This window comes from Notamacropus eugenii, chromosome 2 (assembly GCF_028372415.1).
Source record: "Notamacropus eugenii isolate mMacEug1 chromosome 2, mMacEug1.pri_v2, whole genome shotgun sequence".
Lineage (NCBI taxonomy): Eukaryota > Metazoa > Chordata > Mammalia > Diprotodontia > Macropodidae > Notamacropus > Notamacropus eugenii.
Genome location: NC_092873.1, coordinates 432889784 through 432899712, shown reverse-complemented (window position 1 = coordinate 432899712; position 9929 = coordinate 432889784). Strand labels below are relative to the sequence as shown.

Here is a 9929-nt window from a genome sequence, read left to right as displayed (position 1 = left end):
TAGTGATATCACTAGATGTGATAGGTAGTGGAAAACCCCAAGGCACTAGTTGTGATAGGTAGTGAAAGTATTTTTCTCCCTGTCTTGTAGAGAAGAAACTTGAGACATAGAGAGTTAAATTGCTCTTGGTCACACAGCTAAAACACATCAGGTTCAGGACTTGAGTCAAGTGTCAAACTCCAAACCCAGTGCTGTTTTTCCTTCTCTTTCATCATATTGCCACCCATGAAAGAAAGAGCAGAGCATGGCTTCCGTTCTCAGCTGTGTGATGGCTTGAAGCCTTGGGAAGAAAGGATCTGCTCTCTCCTGCTCACATGGATAACTGTTCCTCTATAGACAACCAAAACCACATTAAAATTTTTTTTGAATTTTAGGGCGTTTTTTTTTTTTTTTTTGCACTGAATGTGGTGACTTTATTGGTGGTACACAATACAGGACTCTAGGCTTCTTCCCCCTACTACAGGGGTGTATTGGGACAAGGATATGAATGTGACATGGTATCCCTAGTACAGGAACATAAGTTAGGAATGTAGGCTCTCCAGTGGTGGAACTCCTTTTTTGACTGGGGATGAAGATCCACAGCTTTCCACTTTACTCCTTGGAGGCCATGTAGACCGTGAGGTCCACTACACGGTTGTTGTAACCATACTCATTGTCATACCAAGAAATGAGCTTGACAAAGTGGTCATTGAGGGCAATACCAGCACCAGCATCAAAGGTGGAAGAGTGGGTGTTGCTGTTAAAGTCACAGGATACAACCCTTCAAGGGTCCCTCTGATGCCTGCTTCACCACTTTCTTGATATCACCATATTTGGCAGGTTTCTCCAGGTGGCAGGTCAGATCCACAACAGATATGTTGGGAGTAGGAACACGGAAGGCCATGCCTGTGAGCTTCCCATTCATCTCAGGTACGACCTTGCCTACAGCCTTAACAACACCAATGGAAGCAGGGATGATGTTTTGAGCAGAGCCACGCCCATCATGCCACAGCTTACCAGAGGGGGCCATCTACTGTCTTCTGGGTAGCAGTAATGGCATGGGCTGTAGTCATGAGTCCTTCCACAATGCCAAAGTTGTCATGAATGACTTTGGCCAAGGGGGCCAAGCAGTTGGTAGTGCAGGAAGCATTACTGACAATCTTAAGGGAATTATCATATTTCTCATAGTTCACTCCCATCACGAACATTGGGGCATCAGCAGAAGGGGCAGAGATGATGACCCTCTTGGCTCCACCCTTCAAGTGAGCCCCAGCCTTTTCCATGGTGGTAAAGACCCCAGTGGACTCTACAACATACTTGGCTCCAGCATCTCCCCATTTGATATTGGTGGGATCCCTCTCCTGGAAGATGGTAATGGCTTTTCCATTGATCACCAGCTTCCCATTCTCAGCTTTGACTGTGCCCTTGAACTTGCCATGGGTGGAGTCATATTGAAACATATAAACCATATAGTTGAGGTCAATGAAGGGGTCATTGATGGCCATGATATCTACTCCACTTGAGGTGAATGCAGCCCTGGTCACCAGGTGCCCAATATGGCCAAATCCATTGACTCCCACCTTCACCATCTTATTTCTGGGATGCGACTGAAGTAGCAGATCCTGGCACCGAGCTTGGGAGAAAAGCCAAAAGCTGCAAGTTTTAAATATTGGGGTTGAATAATGCTTTAAGCAGTTGTCTGGATTTCTTCATTTTATCAAAAAAGCATTCACAGACAGCTAGGTGGAACAGTGGATAGAGCACCAACCCTGGAGTCAGGAAGACCTGAGTTCAGATCAGTCACTTACTACCTGTGTGACCCTGGGCAAGTCATTTAACCCCAATTGCCTCTCAAAGAGAAAAAAAGAGAGAGATGTTCAAGCTTCCTTGTGTTCAACATCCATAAAATCACATTTTGGAGTTGGAAGAGATTTCAGCAGCTCTCTAGTCCAACCAATTAATTCAGACTTGTGACATAAGCTTCTTGCAAATCCAGAAATTCCCAGATTTTATGGGGAAATCCAAATTGGCTTCAGACTAAGGTCTTCTGCTAATAGCTACTCCTTCCCAGCATTGATTACTCCCTTTTCTTAAAGGAATCTAGGCCCTAATTATCCCTGCTAGGCAGAGACCCCTAAAGTAAGGTTGGAGATGAGAAGAGGGGAGATGAGTGGTAGATTGAGAGAGCTAGAGGTCTAAGTGAGAAAATGCACCATGTTTAGAATAGAAAGGAAAGCACCTTGGTAAAATGTGAATCCAGATAATAGGAGTATTAATAATAATGACAGCAGCTCTCATCTACAAAGGGTTTTTAGAGTTTCCAACATACTTTATATACTTCATTTCATTTGATCTTCCCAATAATCCTCTTGTGTGAGTGCCATTCTTCCAACTTTGCAAATGAAAAAACTGAGGCTCAAAGGGGTTAGTGATTTACCCAATACCACATGGCTAATAAGTGCCTAAGTTGGCATTTGAACCCAAGGCCTTCTTGGCTCCAAGTCCATCTGAATGAAAGCCAAAAACAAAAACAGACAAACAAAATAAATGTCTCATAAGATATGTCTGTATATTCTCTATAAAGAGTTACAGAAGTATCAGAGCCAGCCTGAGCTTTATGTCTAAACCTGCATGTGCATTTTATCTTTGGAAACACTAACTTCCTGACATTGATGGACCTGTGATCTTACTGCGGTGGGGATGAGGGGGCCCTGTTCACCTGTACAGATCACAGGCCTGCCAAAGCGTCTCACTCAGGGTAATCCTTATCCAGGTCTTGAGGTAAATTTTGAATGGAGAATCCCCTCAATGTGCTACAGACCTTTATCTGGGTCTTTCTACATTTGAGGGGGGAGAGGCATGGTGGCCACACTTAGAATGCTTGTTCTCCACCTCTCTTACCACATAACAACCGACCACCTTTTCACATTGCTTCTTGCAGCACATCCTCGTGGGTAATATGCTATAGTCAGGTGGTGTCAAATTCAAATAGAATGGGGGCTATGAATTCATTCATAGAGATTCCTCTGGACCACATATTGCCTCAGTCTTAAAATGCAATGTCATCCATGTTTTATTGTATTTTATTTTGTTAAATATTTCCTAATTAAGTTTTAATCTTGTTTGAGCAGCTCTTGGGGGTGCTTTGGGCCTCATGCAGCCCATAGGCCTTGTATCTGACATCTCTGTTGTAGCCTACTTATATGTATCATGCATCTTTCCATACTTCAGATAGATAAGCAGACAGAAAGATGGGTGGATGACTGGAGCTAGCTAGTAGCTAGCTAGCTAGCTAGATAGACAGACAGACAGACAGACAGATAGATAAGATGGATGAATGGATGGATAGATGAATGGATAGATAATAGACCACTTATTAAGTTCATACTACATGCCAGGCACCATGCTAAGCACTAGGGACACAAATACAAGCAAACAAGACTGTCCCTACCTTCAAGTGGGGGAAGAGTGAATAAGTCACTTTGACTATTATAAATACCCAAATGAACTACAAAGGACATATGAAGGAAGATGTTGTTGGCATCCAGAGAAAGAACTGATAAATAGAACTATGTATAGAATGGTTTTACATATATATATGTATATATATATATACATATATATATACATATATTATATAATGTTAGCCATCTTTAGGGTGGGAAGAGAAGAAAATAAAAGAATAAAATAAAAAGATAACTTTTTATATTTTAAAAGGAATAATAAGTTGTACATAATAAATACGCAGTTTCATGTTCAATCATCTGTTTTTCTTATACTGTGTTATGGAAATGCTGGTTTATTCCATAAATTTAAAATAAATAAATAATTTTTTTAAAAGAAAAAAGGAGAGAAGAAGGCTATCTCTATGTACCTGCAGTGCAGCAGAAGAGGAGGCAGCATCTGGACATAGTCAAATTGAGAATGAGAAGTATGACTGAAGTCCTTCCCAAACTGCTGTTCCCCAGGGAAAGAGTCAACAGTGCGGAGAGGAGGGCTCCAGGATGGAGCTTTCCTAGGTGCTGCAGTAGATGGAACTCTGGACCTGGAGTCAGAAAAACCTGAATTAAAATTCAGCCTCCAACACTTACTAGCTGTATGACCCTGGGCAAGTCACTTAACTTCTGCCTTCCTCAGTTTCTTAGTAATAGGGTTCTTGGAAGGGTTAAATTAGGTCATATTTGTAAAGGGCCTAACACACATTTGATACTAATAAATGCTTGTTTTCCTCCTTCCTAGGGTCATTTGAGTCATCTGTAATTTTCCCAATGCTATCTACTTTTAACTGCTCCATTCATTTCTAAGTCCAGCTCATTCTTGATCTTTAGCATTTGTGTGTAATTATAAATATGTGTGTGTGTATATGTACACACATATGCATATACATTTACATATATATACACATCCATATATACATATATCTTTAGGTAAAATATATATTTTTTAATTTGTATATCTATACACACACATATATATGTATACACACACACACACACACCTGATCAACTATTTAGTGTGCTGCCTGTCCAGATGCATGTCTAAATCCGAGCACTATACATTTATCTTTTTAGAATGACTATGGATTTCTTTGATTTCTTTTGTGGTATTCCAAGGCTCTATGCAATTAGTATGTCATCTAACTGATGAATGATGGGGCCAAAGAAGTGGTGATTAATGAGTGAATATCTTCCCTGGAGGGAGGTATCTAAAGGAGTGTCCAAGTGATTTGTCTTTGGCCTGTGATATTCAACATTTTAATCAATAACTTGGATGAAAGTTATAGATAAGTGCACTTAAAAAATTTGCGAATGGTGACAGCAACTACCAAGCAGGGTAGAAATAGGTTTCAACATGCCTAAACAATGGAGCATTTCCAATAGGATGGCATTTAATAGGGATAAATGTAAAGTTGGAAGCTGTTTGGTTGTTTCCAATTCTTTGTGACCTCATTTTGGGTTTTCTTAGCAAAGATACTAGAGTGGTTTGCCATTTCCTTCTCCAACTCCTTTGACAGATGGAGGAAACTGAGGAAACAGGGTTAAGTGACTTGCCAGGGTCTCACAGATAAGAAGTGCCTGAGATCAGATTTGAACTCAAGAAGAGGAGTCTTCCTGGTTTCAAGCCCAGTGCTCTATGCACTACACTACATAGTTGCCCTACCATGCATATTAATTTGTATTAATTTTGTATAAATCTAATATACATTTCTTCATGTACCTGTTGCCTCCCTTGAATGAATTTAAGTATTCTGAGGACAGGGACTTTCCCACTTTCACCTATGTGACCTTAGGGCTTATCACTGTACTTGGCACATTACAAGCACTTAATAAATCCTTGTCCACTGGTTGACTGATTCTCAAATTGGCATTGAACTAGAGGGCATGGAAAGCCCTTTCGAGCTCTAGATTTTATGGTGGGCTCACACCAAATTCTGCAGGCTCATTGATCCTCCAATGGCTTTTGGCTGGTTTGAGAATCATAATGATAGTTATTAACATCTCAAGGAAAGGAGAAGGAAAAATAATGGGCCATTCATCCAGCACCCAAGGCAGCAGGAGGCAGACTGAATTGGTAGGGAAAGCGCTGGATTGGGAAAAAGACCTAGGCTCAGATCCTAGATGTATTAGCTGTATGTCAATAGGCATCTCAATTAATTTGTCTTAAGTGCCAGCTTCATCTATGAAACGGGGACAAAAACACTAGTGTTACTTTGTCCAGAGGGTTATTGTCAGTCAGTCAACAAGCATTTAGTAAGCACCTACTGTGTGCCAGGCACTATACTAAGAGCTGAGGATATACAGAAATGTAAAAAACAGTCCCTGCTCTCAAGGTGCTCACAGTCCAATAGGGAGACAAAATGCAAACAGTTATAATTTCTGTAATCCTTAAAATGCTATATAAACAGGAGCTATGAATAGTCAGAGAATTCTTCTACTTCATAATCTGTAAAATGAGTTCAAAAAATCAGATAAAGGAGAGAAGGGGTAGCATGGCTAGACCATTGCTTCTGTGAGAAAGATCTGGGGGTTTAGTGAACTGCAGTCTCACTGTGAGTTAACTGGGTGACATGGTCTGTGAATAGTAAACAAGTAAGTCAAGGTGAAGGGATCTTAGGCAACTACATAAGAGAGGTATGGTGTCAAAAAAAATGAGGATATTGTTTCTGCCCTGGGTCAGATCATATCTGAAGTACTCTGGGCACATAGTGAGATTATTAAATGACTTGTTCTGGGCACATTTTAGAAAAGACATATACAAGTTTTGTTGTGTCCAGTACAATGACACAACTAAAGAATGAACCGCATTAAGATTAATGAAAGAAACTAGGAACTGGAATTCTTTAGCCCAGAAAAGAGAAGACTTGAGGGATGTGGTGGGGAATATGAATACTTTCAGTAATGTCTTTAAGTAGCAGGGTCTATAAGCTTCAAGAACCATCCAGTCCAATCCTTTCATGATACAGATAAAGAAACTGAGGCACAAGGAGGCTAAATACTTCACCCAGATCACACAGGAAAGATATGTCTGAAGCAGAATTTGAACCCAGCCCTTCTGACTTTAGAACCAATGCTTCTTCCATCATACCACATGGAGAAGATGGATTCAATTTATTCCACTTGGCCCCAGAGGAGAGAATTAGGATCAATGAGTAGAAGTCTCATAAAGATGGAGTTAGAGACGACGTACATAACAACTTTCTAACGACTGGAGCTAACAACCAAAAAATGCTTGTGGACTGCTGTGGGAGATGGTGGGTTTCCCCTCACTGGAGGTCTTCAAACACAAGCCAGATGATCTTTTGTCAAAAATATTGTGAAGGGGAAGAGATTCAATCCAGATCAGATTCTATCTGGCCAGCCTGTAGACAAGTGTCACAAATGGTGAGTCAACCCAATATGACTGATCTACTAAACTTTGTTTTTCTTTGGCTGAAAGAAGTCTAATGGAGAAGTCAAGATGGCAGAGTAGAAAGATACACATATGCTAGCTCCAAACCCACAGCCCATAAATTACCTGTAAAGAAGAACTCCCAACAAATTCTGGAGCAGCAGAAGCCACAGAACAACGGAGCAGAGGAGATTTCCATTCCAGAGACCTGAAAAACTGACCGAAAGGTCCGTTGCGCACAGGACCCGGAGCAGAGCCCAGCCCTACCACATGGCACCAAGAGGAACAGATCCCAGCAGGCTTCAGGGATGGGATCTCCAGTGGCTGAGCAGTTCCCTCCACCCACAGGCCCTAAGGTCAGTGAGAGAGTCTTTTTGGCCCACTGAGAGCGGAGCGGGGTGTCTCCATAGCTCAGGCTCCCTCGGGAGACAGCAGCAGAGGCAGCAGCAGACAGGGGCTCCCAAAGCAGGCAGGAACTTGGATCCATTGTTGAAGGTCTCCACATAAACCCCCTGAGGGAACTGAGCCCCATGTGGTGGCCCTGCCCCCACTCTGAACTTAATCTCACACTGAATAGCAGCCCTGCCTCGCCAAAGCCCTGAGGCTGGGAAGCAGCATTTGAATCTCAGACCGCAATTGCTGGCTGGGCGAATCTGGAGGCAAGGTGGGTATGGAAAGGACACTCAGAAGTCAAGTCACTGGCTGGGAAAATGCCCAGAAAAGGGAAAAAAAAATAATACTATAGAAGGTTACTTTCTTGGTGAACAGGTATTTCCTCCCTTCCTTTCAGATGAGGAAGAACAATGCTTACCATCAGGGAAAGACATAGAAGCCAAGGCTTCTGTATCCCAGCCCACTCAATGGGCTCAGGCCATGGAAGAGCTCAAAAAGGATTTTGAAAATCAAGTAAGAGAGGTGGAGGAAAAACTGGGAAGAGAAATGAGAGAGATGAAAGAAAAGCATGAAAAGCAGGTCAACACCTTGCTAAAGGAGACCCAAAAACATGCTGAAGAAAATAACACACTGAAAAATAGGCTAACTCAATTGGCAAAAGAGGTTCAAAAAGCCAATGAGGAGAAGAATGCTTTCAAAAGCAGGATTAGCCAAATGGAAAAGGAGGTTCAAAAGCTCACTGAAGAAAATAGTTCTTTCAAAATTAGAATGGAACAGATGGAGGCTAATGACTTTATGAGAAACCAAGAAATCACAAAACAAAACCAAAAGAATGAAAAAATGGAAGATAATGTGAAATATCTCATTGGAAAAACAACTGACCTGGAAAATAGATCCAGGAGAGACATTTTAAATATTATGGGACTACCTGAAAGCCATGATCAAAAAAAGAGCCTAGACATCATCTTTCATGAAATTATCAAGGAAAACTGCCCTAAGATTCTAGAACCAGAGGGCAAAATAAGTATTCAAGGAATCCACAGATCACCGCCTGAAAGAGATCCAAAAAGAGAACTCCTAAGAACATTGTGGCCAAATTCCAGAGTTCCCTGGTCAAGGAGAAAATATTGCAAGCAGCTAGAAAGAAACAATTCAAGTATTGTGGAAATACAATCAGGATAACACAAGATCTAGCAGCTTCTACATTGAGGGATTGAAGGGCATGGAATATGATATTCCAGAAGTCAAAGGAACTAGGACTAAAACCAAGAATCACCTACCCAGCAAAACTGAGTATAATACTTCAGGGGGAGAAATGGTCTTTCAATGAAATTGGGGACTTTCAAGCATTCTTGAAGAAAAGACCAGAGCTGAAAAGAAAATTTGACTTTCAAACACAAGAATGAAGAGAAGCATGGAAAGGTAAACAGCAAAGAGAAGTCATAAGGGACTTACTAAAGTTGAACTGTTTACATTTCTACATGGAAAGACAATATTTGTAACTCTTGAAACTTTTCAGTATCTGGGTAGTGGGTGGTATTACACACACACACACACACACGCACACACACAGAGACAGAGAGCACAGAGTGAATGGAATAGGATGGGATCATAGCTTAAAAAAATGAAATTAAGCAGTGAGAGAAATATATTGGGAGGAGAAAGGGAGAAATGGAATGGGGCAAATTATCTCTCATAAAAGAGGCAAGCAAAAGACTTTTTAGTGGAGGGAAAAAGAGGGGAGGTGAGAGAAAAACATGAAGTTTACTCTCATCACATTCGACTAAAGGAAGGAATAAAATGCACACTCATTTTGGTATGAAAACCTATCTTACAATATAGGAAAGTGGGGAACAAGGGGATAAGCAGAGTGGGGGAGATGATGGAAGGGAGGGCAATGGGAGGAGGGAGCAATTTGAAGTCAACACTCTTGGGGAGGGACAGGATCAAAAGAGAGAATAGAAGCAATGGGGGGTAGGATAGGATGGAGGGAAATATAGTTAGTCTTATACAACACGACTATTATGGAAGTCATTTGCAAAACTACACAGATATGGCCTATATTGAATGGCTTGCCTTCCAAAGGGAATGGGTGGGGAGGGAGGGATGAAGAGAAGTTGGAACTCAAAGTTTTAGGAACAACTATCGAGTACTGTTCTTGCTACTAGGAAATAAGAAATACAGGGAAAGGTATAGAAAGTTATCTGGCCCTACAGGACAAAAGAGAAGATGGGAACAAGGGAAGGGAGGGATGATAGAAGAGAGGGCAGATTGGTGATAGGGGCAATTAGAATGCTTGGTGTTTTGGGGTGGGGGAGGGGACAAATGGGGAGAAAATTTGGAACCCAAAATTTTGTGAAAATGAATGTTAAAAGTTAAATAAATAAATTTTAAAAAAATATTGTGAAGGGGATTCCTGTTCAGGTATATGAAGGAAAGAAGGAAGGAAGGTAGAAAGGAAGGAAAGAAGGAAGGAAGGAAGAAAGGAAGGATGAAAACTGTATTTTAATATAATTTATTTCCTTGGTAATGCTGTGTATTTTATTTTATGCATTTAAAAACTTTTCCGAGAAATGGTGCGTAGGTTTACCACACTGCCAATGGGGTCTATCTCACACACACACACACACACACACACACACACACACACACGCAAACATTAAGAACCT

At 41.2% G+C, this 9929-nt stretch overlaps 1 pseudogene; it reads right to left on the bottom strand.

Annotated features, from left to right (window-relative positions):
• Window positions 1-479: 479 nt before the first annotated feature.
• Window positions 480-7933, bottom strand: LOC140529394 (glyceraldehyde-3-phosphate dehydrogenase-like; annotated as a pseudogene).
• Between the last annotated feature and the right edge of the window lie 1996 nt (window positions 7934-9929).